The sequence below is a fragment of the Cajanus cajan genome, chromosome 11 (genome assembly GCF_000230855.2).
Source record: "Cajanus cajan strain Asha chromosome 11, NIPB_CcT2T_4, whole genome shotgun sequence".
NCBI lineage: Eukaryota > Viridiplantae > Streptophyta > Magnoliopsida > Fabales > Fabaceae > Cajanus > Cajanus cajan.
In genome coordinates, this window is record NC_138527.1 from 2,044,817 (window position 1) to 2,062,062 (window position 17,246).

Genomic DNA, 17,246 nt, shown 5'->3' on the forward strand with positions numbered 1-17,246 from the left:
TAGCAGGAGGTAGGAACGATCGTGCAATCGCTAATGCTCTTCAAGCGATGGCTCAGGCTCTTGGTAATATGAACCAACAACCAGAGGTAGATTGGCTGGAGAGATTCCAGCGGAATAATCCACCAAGCTTCCGTGGGGGTTATAATCCTGATGGAGCTGCTGACTGGATTTTTGAAGTTGAAAAATTATTGCAAGCTATGGGATGTCCTCTGGTGCAGAAGGTGACTTTGGCTGCCTTCATGCTTTCTGGAGAGGTTGGCATCTGGTGGGAAGGTGCTTTGCAAACAATGATAGTTGTAGGTACCTGTAGACACCCAATTTCATCCGAGGGCAAACAAATAACAAGATATGACATCAGAGGGCCCAAGAGCCTAAATTAACTTTTTTAGTGGTCTGGAACGGGCCGTTCCAAAATCGGAACGGGCCATTCCCAAGTCCGGAACGGGCCGTTCTCAAATCAGAACAGGCCGTTCCGAGGCTTATAAAAGACCTAAAAAATGTAGGTTGGAACGGGCTGTTCTAGACTAGAACGGGCCGTTCCAAACCAATCAAAGGGGATAAATTTTTTACCTTAGAACGGGCAGTTCCCACTTCAAAACGGGCCGTTCTGGTTCCCTGGAACGGGCCGTTCTAGGGTACGAAAATGCTACATAACGTTCGGATTCGGAACGGGCCGTTCCGAATCCAGAACGGGCCGTTCCAGCCCACGTCTGATGCCTATAAATAAGAAATCTCGGGCACAGTTCAACGGACCTCCAAAATTTCGTCCAAAGCTCCATAGAGCTCGAAATTTCTCCCTTTTTTTTCTCTCTCTCTCCTATTGTACTTCTTGAGTTTTGTGAGGCTTATTGTAGTGTGAAAGGTTGCCACAAAGCACCTAAAACCTCCATAGTTGAAGATCCAGTAAAGCTTGTTACGAGGTATTACTCATCAATCTCTTGTTTTATCTTTCTCTTCTTTTATTTTACATATTACTATAATAAACGCAATTATGTAGATATTTTAGGGGTTTACCGTGTAATTTAAAATTCAAGCATGTAAATAGTAATTCATAAAGGGCATCTAATATTTAATTTATTATTTCTTATCTCATTAACTTCATCATAGGGTACTGATTGAGGGCGTTGTAGGGGTGCTTAATACCTTCCCTACACGTAACCGACCCCTAAACCCAATTCTGGTTATCAAGGCCATTATTGGACTTTTAAAAACCTTTTATTTTTCCAATGTTTTGAGTAAAACATTGGTGGCGACTCCATAGAACCTATTTTCAAAACCATTAATTAAGGATTAGTCCGGTGTCCAGACATTCCTTAATTAATGAGATCTTTAAAAAGATGTCTAAACCATTAGTCGCAAGATCGGAAAAATCTGGGTTGCGACAGATGAAGACTCCACTGGGGAAGTTTAAAGAGGGTCAGGCCCATTTAATTGATGAAGTTAATAACATAAAAATAATAATTTAAATATTTTTCCCATTTACTTTATTTGCTTTATTTTTTTAACTTTAATATTTGTTTGTTTGCTTATTTAAATTGCGCACTTGTTTGAAATAAAATTGTACACAAACCTTTGCATACAACAGTTCCCCCTACACCCGGGGGCATGAGGGTATTAACCATAGGGAGTGGTTGACGTACGAACGGCCCAAGTTTGGCCTTGGAGCCTGCGAGCCTTGTCGGAAATCATACTCAAGGTGATAACCGGTTACTCTAGCCCGAAATACTGTGACAGACCTTAGAGTTTGCCAGGTGACGGCGACAAAGATATTGGGTCCCTATAATGGGGGCACCTTGGGGGCCTTAAAGACCAGTGAGATTAGAACCTTCCTATCCAACACACTTTTCTTGACAGGGACCACAGACCAAGGATTTGAACACAATTGTTCGTGGGTGTACGTTGATTGAGCATATGTGTGTTCATTTTTTTGTACTATTTCTTCTAATAAGAGTGGATTGAAATTTTAAAATAAGCAAACAGATAATAATAAAATAATAAAAATAATAATAATAAAAATTTTATACCCCTTCGTACATTCTTAGGTCAGCATTCCATTAACATCATATAGATAGTTTCCTTTTTGTAAAAAAAAAATCAATAAAAGAAGTCTCTTATTTACCATGCATCATTCCCTTTTAGATAATAGAAACATGATAAAGATTAGGTAAAAAAAAGATGACATGCATTCTAGATTAGCTCATTAATTTCATTCATTTTATTTTATTAGCTAAGGAGGATTAGATTGCAGTATGTATAGAAAGTTAAGAGAAGTGAATGCTCTAATATACGACAGTACCTGCGCTCTAAAGAAAAGCCCAAATCGATTTTAAAAAATACTATGGTGGGGCACTTGCTTTGATATGTTTTTTAAAGTAAGTCTTCTTAGAATCTAATATAGACTCTCGCTTAATACTGTCAAAATCTATTTGAGCATTCACATATAAATAAATCAATGAGACTGATATTTATTATTCTCAACTTTTTATGCATTCTGCATTACATTCATTTAGAGCATATCCCTCCTTGAAAAAGAATAAATGAGAATAAAAAGGGAAATTAACCTATGTGTGTTAGTCGGAAGTAATGGAAGCAAATCGTGCATAAAGAGTTTAGGGTAAATCATCAAGAAGCCCTAAGAGGACAAAGCCGTGTCGTGCAACCGTGAAATCTAGGCGGAATAGGAATGAACGAATCCACACTCCTAACGAGTTGTAAGCACCTGAGGAGGATGAATCTCTCAAACACTAAGGCAAAGCAATTAGAGCTTTCTCGAAAGGTGATTTCAACAAGAGAGAAGCATTGCTTGTTAAGAAGCTACTAGAATGAAAACATACAAAGGGCGTTCTAGGCAAAAAAAAAGAGCAATGTTTGTTCGAGCTAAAAATCGAGAGACAGCTTGAATGTTCTTCTTAAGACTTCATAGTAAGCTCTATCATTGCTTCTAACCATTCCTACATCTCAGGAAAGATACAGGTCGAGAACACCTTCATGAGAGAAGAAGCCAAAGGACCTCCCTCTACACGATATCTTCTGAAGTACCACATCCAAGCAAGTGTGGGACTAGCCCTACAGTCTGACAACCTAGGCCTCTCTAAGGGGAAACCTCCCTCTACTTCTCTGTGTATGAATCACGAACTCGGGGCATGCCCGGGCCCTTGAGCTACATTAAAAGGGCACGTGTAGATTGAAAATTCCATTTTTATGCCATACACTTTTCTACTTCATTTCTCTTCTCCCTTTTATCTACTCTAAGCCTTGTCAACAAACCATAAATGAACAAGTACATTTGAAATAAGGACATCATTAGAAATAATGGCTTTATACACCAAAAAAAAAACATAAAGATCAATCAAACTTAGCATGACTTGTGGATAAAAGCCCAAACGAAATCAGTGCAAGGGGCATCCCCCTTTAATGGAGTAATGAAAAATGATCACAAATGCTGCAAAGACAAAGGCCCGGAAGGAAACCCACTAAGGGGGCTGCGCAAAAGTTAGGGCAAGATCTGCTAGGCAACCCACAATTAAAAAGGGTAGCCTAGGCAAAAGTAAGGATCAAAAGAAAATGTCCGCTAGGGAACACATCTCAAGTAACCTAGGCAAAAGTTAGGACAAAGCAGCATCCCGAGCTGAAAACTGAAAGGCGGCTTGAGAAGATCATTTAATCAATATGCAATCCCAAGTCATCGCTTAACTCTGAAGGAAATAATAAGCTAACATGGAAAATGATTTCCTCACTTTGAATGTGCTTGTTCATCAGCCTAAACCACTAGCCTACCTCGGCCAGCCATTCTTCTATAAACCATTTTTGAAAAAATCCTTTATACCAAAACTTTTACAAAAAATATATATATATCCTCTTCCTTTCTTTCCTCTTGACCTATATGACATTAAGATAAATTTGAAAGATACACGGAGTATGCACAGTGAACACTCATAAGGAAAAGATGGAGGTGTCCTAGAACAGAGTCTAGGTACACCTGATATAAGGGATAACATATCACATCCGGTACAAGCGAGAGGGCTGAACTACACAAACCTCAGGTTCAAGAAGCAACACTGAATTCGATAGGGCTAAAGGCTAATAGTCCATGTCATTAATCAATGCGCATAGATTAATTTCTTGAAAGTAAAAATAAATTTTCATTTTAAGCATTAGCATAGAAGCATCATTGCATAACATGCATATGGCACAAGCATGCACAAAAGGGTATAAGTTCATTTTAAAAAAAAATCCAATCCATTTCTGCTTTGCATTTTCTTTTGCATTCTTGCATTCTTTGTGTGTGTCTATCCATCCCTTGTTGGAGGAATCAAGAGGCCGAAGCATTCATAAAAGCTCAACAATCAAACAAGCAAGCCTATAAGCATGAAGAGGCTATCGCGCCTTGCTCTTCACCAAATGAAGGATAATTCAAAAAATGTCAAGACCAGGAATGACTTCCTAACCAAAGTCAGAAGTGGCTTCCAAAACAATACTCGTCAATAAAGATTCAGCAAATAACATCATCATGAGAATAGATCCCTCCACTAATGATGACAATAAAAAGCAAAAACAACATGAGAAAAAGGCAAGCTTCGTAAATGTTGAAAAAGCCGAAGCATTTAGAAAAATAGAAAAAATGGCAAGCTTCAAACATGAAAGAGCCGAAGCTAAACAAATATAAAACTCAAAAGAAAAAAAATCCATCAAAAGCAGACGCCTGGAGAGGCATTACAATACTCACCTTGACAAGAACGACACCAAACTCTTACCAAACATCCCAAAATAAAGGCGCCTGGAGAGGCATCACAATACTCACGTGGTAGGGGCAACACTGGAATCCCTACCAGCCATCCACTTCTCTACTCACCAACACAGGGGCACAACAAACATCTCCTGCCCATCCACCTAGGGGAAATCTTTTATTCCACAACCATCCATCAATAATCAAACAATCGATCATCAAAAGGACTTAACATGGTGCCTAGAGAGGCATCACAATACTCACATGGCAGGGGCAACACTAGAATCCCTGTCACCCATCAACTCCTTTGCCCACCATCACAAGGGCACCACCTACCAGTAAACCTCGTCTTCATCAGACGTCCTCCCAAAGAAAAGGGACAATCACATCATCATCATAAGCAGGCAGCCTGGAGAGGCTAGGCATAATAATACTCAACATTTACTCCTTTGCCCACCATCACAAGGGCACCACGTACCAGCACTCTCGTCTTCATCAGACATCCTCCCAAAGAAAAGGGACAATCACATCATCAGCATCAGCAGGCGGCCTGGAGAGGCCGGCACAATAATACTCACAATATCAGCAGGCGTCCTGGAGAAGCCGACACAATAATACTCACAATATCAGCAGGCGGCCTGGAGAGGCCGACACAATAATACTCACAACATCAGTAGGCGGCCTGGAGAGGTCGGCACAATAATACTCACAACATCAGCAGACGACCTGGAGAGGCCAGCACAATAATACTCACAACATCAGCAGGCGGCCTGGAGAGGCCCGAACAATAATACTCACAATATTAGCAGGTAGCCTGGAGAGGCCGGCACAACAATACTCACAATATCAGCAGGCGGCCTGGAGAGGCCGGCACAGCAATACTCAACATCAGCAGGTTGAAGAACCGGATCTCCACCTCATTATCATAAGAGAAACAATGGAGCTTCTACTCGAAGACTGAAGATCAGGTGTACAGTTTGTCAACCTTGTTACGCAATAGAGTACGCAATCAATGCTCAACTGCTATAAAAGGTGAGGATACAAGCAAACACACTTGTCCAAGGGAAGCAACGTAGAAGCATCAACACAGAGACAAGAAGAAGACCCAGACGAAATGTCTATGTCTTTACTTGCATTTGGAAAAACAACATAGCTATTATAAAGGACAAGTAAAGAGGGGCAGTTGTAGACACCCAATTTCGTCCGGGGGCAAACAAATAACAAGATATGACATTAGAGGGCCCAAAAGCCTAAATTAACTTTTTTAGTGGTCTGGAACGGGCCGTTCCAAAATCGGAACAGGCCATTCCCAAGTCCGAAACGGGCCGTTCTCAAATCAGAACGGGTCGTTCCGAGGCTTCTAAAAGACCTAAAAAATGTAGGTTGGAACGGGCCGTTCTAGACCAGAACGGGCCGTTCCAAACCAATCGAAGGGGCTAAATTTTGTACCTCAGAACGGGTCGTTCCCACTTCAAAACGGGCCGTTTTGGTTCCCTGGAACGGGCCGTTCTAGGGTACGAAAATGCTACATAACGTTCGGATTCGGAACGGGCCATTCTGGCCCACGTCTGATGCCTATAAATAAGAAATCCCGGGCACAGTTCAAGGGACCTCCAAAATTTCGTCCAAAGCTCCATAGAGCTCGAAATTTCTCCCTTTTTTCTCTCTTTCTCTCCTATTGTACTACTTGAGTTTTGTGAGGCTTATTGTAGTGTGAAAGGTTGCCACAAAACACCTAAAACCTCCATAGTTGAAGATCCAGTAAAGCTTGTTACGAGGTATTACTCATCAATCTCTTGTTTTATCTTTCTCTTCTTTTATTTTACATATTACTATAATAAACGCAATTATGTAGATATTTTAGGGGTTTATCGTGTAATTTAACATTCAAGCATGTAAATAGTAATTCATAAAGGGGATCTAATATTTAATTTATTATTTCTTATCTCATTAACTTCATCATAGGGTACCGATTGAGGGCGTTGTAGGGGTGCTTAATACCTTCCCTACACATAACCGATCCCCGAACCCAATTCTGGTTATCAAGGCCATTATTGGACTTTTAAAAAACCTTTTATTTTTCCAATATTTTGAGTAAAACATTGGTGGCGACTCCATAGAACCTATTTTCAAAATCATTAATTAAGGATTAGTCTGGTGTCCGGGCATTCCTTAATTAATGAGATCTTTAAAAAGATGTCTAAACCATTAGTCGCAAGATCGGAAAAATCTGGGTTGCGACAGTACCCAAGTGAATTCTTGGAGAAATACTTTCCCCGAGATGTGAGACACAAGAAACAAGTAGAATTCCTTGAGTTGAAGCAAGGAGAAAATTTTGTGGCTGAGTATGTGACTAAGTTTGAAGACTTGGTCAGATTTTGTCCTATGTATGATGGTGTGGGCAATGAGGAGGAAAAATGTGTGAAGTTTGTGAGTGGTCTTCGCCCTGAGATTAAACAAGTTTTCAATTATCAAAGGATCACTCACTATCATGAATTGGTAAACAAGTGCCGAGTATATGATGAGGACAACCGTGCTAGGGTAACTCATTAATTATAAGAGTGGAGGACCCATGAGGAATAATAAGTTTGGTTCATCTAGTAAGAGTAAACCTTACACCAAGTCTGCTGGGGACTCAAGTTCTAAGGTGAATAATCAAGGTTCTGTGCAACAAAGGAGCCAAGCTAGCCAAATTTCTAGAGGAGGGAGTGTGGGTTCTGTTCCACACAACAACTGCTTCAACTATGGAAAGCCAAGGCATAGGGAAATTGAGTGTCGGATACCAAGAGCAATAACATGTTACAACTGTCAACAGAAGAGACACAAAGCTAATGAATGCCCCAATAACAAGAAAGAAACAACAGGGGTTGGAGGGAGCGCTAGTAAACCTAGAGCAACAGGAATGGTGTTTACCTTGAGTGGTGCTGAAGCTACTCAATCCGAAGACTTAATCCAGGGTATGTGTTTCATCAATGAAACTCCTCTTATTGTTTTGTATGACTCTGGTGCGACTCACTCTTTTATATCACATGCGTGTGTGTTCAAATTAAAATTACTTGTTTCTTCCTTGTCTTTTGAATTAATAGTAGAGACACCAACTAGCGGTTCAGTGTCTACTTCTGATGTCTGTTTAAAGTGTCCTTTGATTATTGATGGTAGAGATTTCATGGTTGACTTAATTTGTTTGCCTCTAAGTCAGCTAGATGTTATTCTGGGTATGGACTGGTTATCTTCCAATCATGTCCTTTTGAATTGTGCTGATAAATCTATTATTTTTGGTGAGCCTGTTGAAAAAGTGAGTAAGGATTATTTGACTGCCAACCAAGTTAAAGTATCTTTGCAAGAGAATGCCCAAGTGTACATGTTGTTAACTTCTTTGAATTCTGAGAGTAATATTTTGGTGAATGAACTGCCTGTTGTGTGTGACTTTTCGGATGTCTTCTCTGATGATATGTCTAGCTTACCACCTAGAAGAGAAGTAGAATTTTCCATAGACTTAGTACCAGGAACAGGACCTATTTCTATTTCACCTTATAAGATGTCACCCGTAGAGTTAGTAGAGCTTAAGAAACAAATAGAAGACTTGTTGGAGAAGGGGTTTGTGAGGCCTAGTGTGTCACCTTGGGGAGCACCCGTACTCTTAGTTAAGAAGAAGGATGGTAGCATGAGATTATGTGTAGATTATCGCCAGTTGAATAAGGTGACCATTAAGAATAAATATTCATTGCCTAGGATAGATGATCTTATGGACCAGTTGGTGGGTGCTTGTGTATTTAGTAAAATTGATCTTAGATCGGGGTACCATCAGATTAGAGTTAAGGGTGAGGATGTACCTAAGACAACATTTAGGACTCGTTATGGACACTATGAGTATCTACTAATGCCTTTTGGTGTGACGAATGCTCATGCAATTTTTATGGATTACATGAACCGAATTTTTCATCCGTACTTGGATAAATTTGTAGTTGTCTTCATAGATGACATACTAGTTTATTCCAAGACTAAAGAGGAACATGAGGAACACTTAAAGGTAGTACTTCAAACCCTCAAGGAGAGACAACTTTATGCCAAGTTGTCTAAGTGTGACTTTTGGCTAGAGGAGGTGAGTTTCTTAGGACATGTGATTTCAAGTGGGGGTATATCAGTAGATCCATCTAAAGTTGAGGCGGTGCTTAAGTGGGAGACACCTAAGTCAGTTAGTGAGATTAAGAGCTTCCTTGGATTGGCTGGATACTATAGAAGATTCATAGAGGGATTCTCTAAGTTAGCATTACCCTTGACAAGTTTAACTAGGAAAGGAGTTGTGTTTGTATGGGATAGTAAATGTGAGAATAGTTTTCGAGCCCTTAAGGAGAAGTTGACTAGTGCACCTGTTTTAGTGTTGCCTGACCTTAATAAGACTTTTGTGGTTTATTGTGATGCTTCTAAGATGGGTTTGGGAGGAGTGTTAATGCAAGAAGGAAAGGTCGTATCTTATGCATCTAAGCAATTGAAAATACATGAGAAGAATTACCCCACCCATGATCTTGAATTAGCAGCTGTGGTATTCACACTTAATATTTTGAGACATTATTTGTATGGTTCAAAATTTGAGGTGTTTAGTGGTCATAAGAGTCTTAGGTATTTATTTGACCAAAAGGAATTAAATATGAGGCAAAGAAGATGGTTAGAGTTCCTTAAGGACTATGATTTTGATCTTAGTTATCATCCAGACAAACCCAATATGGTGGCTGATGCTTTAAGTAGGAAATATTTGCATTTGTCTTCTCTTATGATTAGGGAGATGGACCTTTTGGCTCAATTTAGAGACTTGAGTTTGACTTGTGAGGTGACCCCTAGTAGTGTGAGACTAGGTATGACTCGGGTGACTAGTGAGTTGTTGAGGGAAATTGGAGAAGCACAGTTAGTGGATTCATTTATAGTGGCTAGACGTGATGCTATAGGACAAGGTATTGGAGGAGAATTTACCTTGGGTGTAGATGGAGTGTTAAGACTTAAAGACCGAGTGTGCGTGCCTAGTGACCCTACACTTAAACGTTTGATACTAGAGGAAGGTCATAGGAGCAAGCTTAGTTTTCACCTAGGAGCAACTGAGATGTATCAAGACCTTAGGAAGATATTTTGGTGGCCTAGGATAAAGAAAGATATAGCTGAATTTGTGAGTGCCTGTTTAGTGTGTCAGAAGGCTAAGATAGAACATCAGAAACCTTTAGGACTACTTCAGCCTTTGAGTATACCTGAGTGGAAGTGGGATAGTATTTCTATGGATTTTGTAGTTGCTTTGCCTAGGACTAGGAGAGGGCATGATTTCATTTGGGTTATAATTGATAGGTTGACTAAGAGTGCACATTTCTTACCTATTAACATTAGGTATTCTCTAGAGAGATTGGCTAGACTGTATATTGATGAGATTGTGAGATTGCATGGGATACCATCTAGCATAGTGTCAGACAGAGACCCTAGATTCACCTCTAGGTTTTGGGAGAGCCTACAACGAGCTTTGGGGACCCAACTTAGACTTAGTTCAACTTACCACCCTCAAACTGATGGTCAGACTGAGAGGACTATTCAATCTTTAGAGGATTTGCTTAGAGCCTGTGTGTTGGACCAAAGGGGTAGTTGGGATAGTCTTTTACCTTTGATAGAATTTACCTATAATAATAGTTACCACTCTAGTATAGGTATGGCACCTTATGAAGCCTTGTATGGTAGGAGATGTAGGACTCCTTTGTGTTGGTGCGAGCATGGTGATAATGTTATCTTAGGACCTGAGATTGTGCAACAAACCACTGATAAGGTTAGATTGATACAAGAGAGGATGAAGACAGCTCAGAGTAGACAGAAAATTTATGCTGACAGGAGGAGAAAGGACTTGGAATTTTAAGAAGGTAACCATGTGTTCTTGAAAGTCACTCCGTGGACTAGGGTTGGCAGGGCATTGAAATCCAGAAAACTTACTCCTCGATTTATTGGTCCTTTCCAAATTCTAAAAAGAGTCGGTAGTGTTGCCTACCAAATTGCTTTGCCTCCTAATTTGTCAAATCTCCATGATGTTTTCCACATTTCCCAACTTCAGAAATACATCCATGATCCTTCGCATGTGATTGAGTCGGATCATCTTGAGGTTAAGGAGAACCTAACTGTGGAAGCTACCCCGGTGAGAGTTGAGGATCGAATGGTGAAGCAACTTAGGGGTAAGGAAATTCCTTTGGTGAAAGTTATTTGGGGAGGAGTTACACCTGAAAGTGATACTTGGGAGCTAGAGGAGAAGATGAAAGCGTCATATCCATTTTTATTTGCTTCAGGTAATTTCGAGGACGAAATCTTTAAAAGGAGGGGAGAATTGTAACACCTCAATTTTTATTTCATTTTTATTTTTATTTTAATTGAGTGTATTTTAGTAATTTTTATAAATGTATAGGGGTGATTTAATAGCTTATAACGGGCTGTTCCGGAATTGGAACGGGCCGTTCCAAACTACCAAAATGTATGTGAGTTAGTAGCCCAGAATGGGCCTTTCTCAAGTTGGAACGAGCTGTTCTGGACTATTAAAACTACCTATAATCCTAAATGGGAACGTGCTTGGAACGGGCCGTTTCCAAAAATATGGCCGTTGTGAGTAATAAATGCACACCAGAACGAGTCATTCTGGTTTGAGAACGGGTCGTTCTGGATGTGATTTTTACTCATGATTTAAGGGTCCAAAACGGGCCGTTCCGAATTTGGAATGGGCCGTTCCGGCGAAGCCTGATGCCTATAAATTGAGCTCTCTACCACTCCCAAAAGGCACAGCTCTCATTTTCTGATTTCTTTTCTTCTGCTCTCTCTTCTTTTCCTCTACTTTCTGCTTCAGACCGAGGGAAACCTAACGAGGGAGATCAACCAGATCTTGTGTAGGTTCAGCTTCTACATATCCAGGTACGGGGAAAAAATGATTATTTATATGTAGAGTTACATGAGAGAATTAGGTAGAGGAAGAGTCCCTTAGGATTATGAGTAATTTTATAATTATTTCTGTTTGGAGAATTATTGGTCTTATGTGATTCTGTATATATTTAGGACTACGAATATATGATTTATTTGTAAAAATGATGCTCTAGGGGAGAGAACAAAATTATAGAAAAGTGCCTGTAAGTTAGGTTTTGAAAAAATTAGATTATTTCTATTTAAGGAATTAATGATACCATTAGATTCTGTATGTGTTGAGGATTAGAAATATATATTTAATTTATAAGAATGATGATTTGGGAGAGAGAACGAAATTGTAGAAAAGTGCCTGTGAGCTAGGTTTAGGAATAATTGGGAGTTTTACCGTTTATGTTAAAATTATATTAAATTGATAATTCTATTGATTGTTTTATTAATTTATGAATGTTATTGTTATATTACTTGATAAAAATTGATGATTTAGATGTGAATTGCTTGATGTGTATGAAACCCATTATTTTGGACTTATTTGATGTGTGTATGGAATTGAGCTATGAGATGAGATGTTGTATGGATATGAATATGATTATGATTGTGGTTCCTCACACTAATGATCAGGGATGAGACGAACCTTGAGTAATGATGCTTCAAGGACGAACGTGCCCCTGACATGGTGTGGGATGAGTGAGAAAATTAACACGCATCACTTATGTCAAATATGGCAGCCCTGGCATAGGATTAATTGCAAGACTTGTGTGGATTGTAATGTGATTGTGGTTCCTCACACTAATGACCAGGGATGAGACGAACCTTAGGTAGGTGATGCTACAAGGACGAGCGTGCCCCTAGCATGGTGTAGGACGAGTGAGGCAATTAACCCGTATCACTTGTGTCAGTTGTGGTGTGGCCTTGACATAGTGTTAATTGTAAGATTTATGTGGATTGTGATGGATTGATGTAATTGTGAATTGAGATGTGAAGATGATGAATGATTGATAAATTATGATATATATAAATGCTTGTAAATATTTTATTAAGTAATGAGTTATGATGAGATTACATTGTGGTGTGTTTGTATGTGCTTTGCATATAGATATTTTCTTTTCTCACCGTATAAATTGTGGATGTTTTAGGTGAGGAGGATCCGGCTCGAGTGGCATCTAGAATGTCAAAAGTTGAATTGTGGGTATGCTCTGATATTGTGACATCGGGGCAGAGGATTTTTTTAGGACATAGATTTTTTATATGGATTTGGAATTGTAAATATTATTTTTGAAAATAATTTGTAAACTCTTGCGTTTCATTGTTATTATTGTGGTTATTGAAGAATAATTTTGAAGATTCTCATGTGAACCCTTTTACCGAAATTGAAAAAATTTATTTGTAAATTTTCATTATTACAATATATGTGTTGGGGTAGTAAGGGTGTCACATTATGGATTTTTTTTAAGTGTCCAACAGTTTTACAATAACCACATCTTTTGGATTGACTATCTTTTCTAAGGTCCATATGCAAGTAGATTTAAGATAACCTTAAAGATTTCTTAACATTTTTTGATTAGGACACCATTCATCTTTATTATATTTTAGCCACTCATTTTCATCAAGCAATAATCCAAATGAAGTATACATATTAAAAATATTTTGTAATCTATAAATCAGAGAAAGGAATGACAAGTGGTTTAAGTGAACATCTACACATGCAGCTATGACATGTGAATAAGACATGTGTATCTATTAAAATTTACCAAAGTCACATTTTTGTGTTTGGAATAATATTTTGAATCTCTTTGGTGGTCGTTCACCCTCTTGTGTGTTTATTGTTTCAAACACAATGAATGATTGATTTTATCCATCAAACGTTTCAACTTTATGAGAGGTGAATTTTGCTATTGCATCATCCATCGTCTCTTTTGACAATTTTTCCATATTTGTGATCGGCTAACAACATTGCATTTGTTTTCTTCTCTCTCCTAACAAATAATTTAGCTAACTTGAAGTATGTTTCTAGGAGTAATGATGTTATTGGTAAATTTTGAATATTCTTAAGTACTGAATTGATAGAATCTATAAGGTTGTTGTCATATGTTCCCACCGTTGATCTATTTTATTTTTATTTATCACATATATTTATCAATTAAATTTTAACTTTTAAAATAAATTAACAACAATTAAAAATAAATTTGTGTCACAATACAAATTATTTATTATAAATATAAAATATAATTTATTCTTAAAAAAAAAAAATATATATATATATATATATTTATACAATTTAAAATATAATTTATATTTTTAAATATAATATTTACTTCTATACGTAGTTTATTATAAAATTTAATTATATATAATAAAGATTTAGAAAATTAAAATATTAATAAATATACAAATATATATATGAATAAATAAATAGATAGATATATAGCATATGAAATTAAAATTATTCATCTTTTAAAAATAAAAACTATAAATTTAAACTATTTGAGAAAAGGATTATGTACTATCAATTGTAAAAGTTCGAATCATAAATCACCATTTTAATAAATTTGTTAGTTTTTAAAATAATTATATTAAAAGTTACACAATTATAACTTTTAAAATAAATGAATTGTGAAATTTAAAAGTTAGTTAGAGATCATGCACTCTACTAAAAGGTCATGTACATTGTTTTTAATCTTAACCATTCAAGTATTATATAATAATGATTGATATTTATAAAAAATTTTAACAATAAAAATAAATTTACAAATTATTAACTTTTTTTACTATAATCCACAAATTAAAATACACATATTTTTAATGATTGTTAGTCATCTCATTTTATGATGAAAATAAAAAATATAATATAAAATAATATTTATTACTAGTATTTTTTTTATTAAAATCATACATATATGCATAAATACATGCATGCATAAATAAATGCATGCACACGCATGTATATAAAATAATATATAAAAAATATGTAAATATAAAATTATTTTAATATATATTAATATTCATAATTAGTTTATTATATTTTTAAACAGTTATACACATATTTATTAATATATTTTTATATAAAATTAAAAACTGTAGTTATAATTTTTAACAATAAGAATAAGAATAAATATACAAATTATTAATTTTTTTATATCATAATATACAAAATAAAATACTTAAAAATAAATTTTTATTATAATAATTAGTTATTTCATTTTTTATAATTAAAACACAAAGTATAATATAAATAATATTTTTTTATTAATTTTTATTAAATTATGTAAGCATGCACACATATATGTAAATATAAAATTATTTTTATACATATATTAATATTCATAAAACTATTTTATAATATATACACATATATTAATATATATATATATATAATTGAAAAATATAAAAAATATATTAAAAAATTCTAAATTATAATTTGGTATATATTTTTTTTGTTAAACATATTTACATAAATATGTGTAACTCAAGGGCTAACTTTAAAATCATTGTTTGAGTTGAATTTTAAAACTCTAATTATTTATTCCTATATTAGACTAGTAAAAATAAAAAAGCAATAGCAAAAAATAAAATGACGCTACATGCCTTCCTGATGAAAAAATTGGATAATTCCTTTAAAAGGGGTATAAATATATATATTTTTTTCTTCTTTATATATATATATATATATATATATATATATTTTATTTCACTCTCAATAAATAAATTTGTGAGAAAAAAATATAAATTAATGGATATCAAAAGAGTGTATTTTTTTGTATTGTGTTATAGATTATTTTAACATGTAACAAAACAATAATAATAATATATTTTTTTAAATCTTGTAAATTATGTCAAAAGTAAAACTTAATTAATAAAGAGTTAATTACTTATATATTGTCAGTGTAAAATTTTTTTATATTGGCAATCAATTATATTTTTTAATAGTGTTATGTCAGTTATTTATTTAATAAAATAATAATAAAATAAGTAATTTTAAAAGATATGATTGGTTGTGAGTATAAAATTTTTTACATTAATAATATATAGATGATTAATTCATTAAAATATCAAAACTTGAGTTAAAGCTAGTTGTGGGTGCTTCTCATTCACCGTTCTTTTTTTTAGAGTACAGATGGATGGCTAGGATTGCATTCTTTTCGTGGATGGTGATGTCTTCGTTGTTCCATGCTAATTGCTAAAACTCAGCGTGCATAAGTGTCTTTGCAAAACAAAACCCTAACTAGTAATGGCTAACCCAACCATTATCAACTCCTGAAAAGTGGTTTTTAATCTTATCTCTTCGGTAATATTCTCTCTTATATCAAAATCAAAGTGTTTTGTCGTGGTTTCTTTCTCTTTGACCCACTCGTGCATAACTCAGCTAAACAGTTATTTTTCTTATATTCTAGGTTGGTACTACTGCAATTCCACTTCCCTAAAATGGTTCCTTATTTTCACTTTCGTTGCACCTATTTGTTTCGGTTTGGTTCATGCACTGTTTAGTTGCTTTAATAATTTTTATTTTCTTGAAAAATGAAATTCATGTAGGTGGAGATGAAGATAGGAAGCAAGTGAGTGCAAAAAAGCGGAACAGAGATGAAGTTTCTGAGAAGATTAAGAATAAGGTATTAATGATATTTGCATAACTTAAAAAACTTCAATTTCATGCCAGGATATTCATTATGATATTTATAACTTATTATGATTGTGATATGAATAGAATACTATAAGCTGTTTTCACCACTTACCAATGGTTAGAAATGCAATCTCTAACTACCTACCTAACCTAGTTTTATGCTGATAGAAAGGAAAATAACAGAAAAATAATGACAGGAGCTATATTGAACCCAAGAAAGAGAAATGGAAAATAGATACAGACAATGAAAATGAACATTTTTATTGAACAATTCAGAGTAGGATAAATAATTCTCATCAAGGCTTTCCCCTTTCTTGCTAATTTTATTGAACAACTAGTGAATTTTTCCTCCTTATTTTTCCCTGTTTATCTAACTGAGATCCCCCTAAGTAACTACTTTAACTGTCGGTAACTACTTATCTCTTCTCTTCTATCCTCACTGAAGCACATTTTTGCTATCACTTCAGCACATAGCACATGCTTGAGATTCTGAGTTTACATTAACATTAATTAATGAATGTGTTAGGTAGGTAGGAGTGCTAGGCATGCTGGGTGTAAGACTCATAAGGCTCTGGATATGTATGTGGCCTGTGTGAAGTTTAAAGTGAATATTCACCCGATGTAAATAATATTATGAATTCTTTCATGGAAGGGGGACTGAGGAAGGTGTGAGTTGTAACTTGTAATTGTAAATTATGCTAGAGATTATGATATAAAATGAAATAGAGAGAAATGGGAAGACATTCAATGATTGACTGAGGATTTGGGATTTTTGGGCAGGGAAGATGCACACTCCTCTAAGAATATGCAGTATCTCTACCTTTTTCTATTTTTCTCTCACCTATGCTTTTGTTTTAGGTGAATTATAGAACTTTCCTCTACTGTGATATCTATATTTTCTTAAAGAAATTATAGTTCCTACTTATTATTACAATCATTCTAATTATTCTGGCATAATAATAAATTATATGATGCAAC

General features: G+C 35.5%; 1 protein-coding gene across 18 annotated transcripts in view; it reads left to right on the top strand.

Annotated features, from left to right (window-relative positions):
• Nucleotides 1–15,817: 15,817 nt before the first annotated feature.
• Nucleotides 15,818–17,246, top strand: part of LOC109787884 (nucleolin 2) — a 29,178-nt gene continuing 27,749 nt past the window's right edge. For 5 of the 18 annotated variants that reach the window (XM_083066730.1, XM_020346474.3, XM_020346475.3 and 2 more), the window contains exons 1-2: nucleotides 15,832–16,041; nucleotides 16,181–16,257. The gene's annotated coding sequence lies outside the window, so the exon portion shown is untranslated. Of the gene's footprint in view, nucleotides 16,076–16,180; nucleotides 16,258–17,246 lie in introns of all 18 variants that reach the window. The other 13 variants (XM_020346478.3, XM_029269133.2, XM_029269134.2 and 10 more) reach the window with 5 other exon arrangements.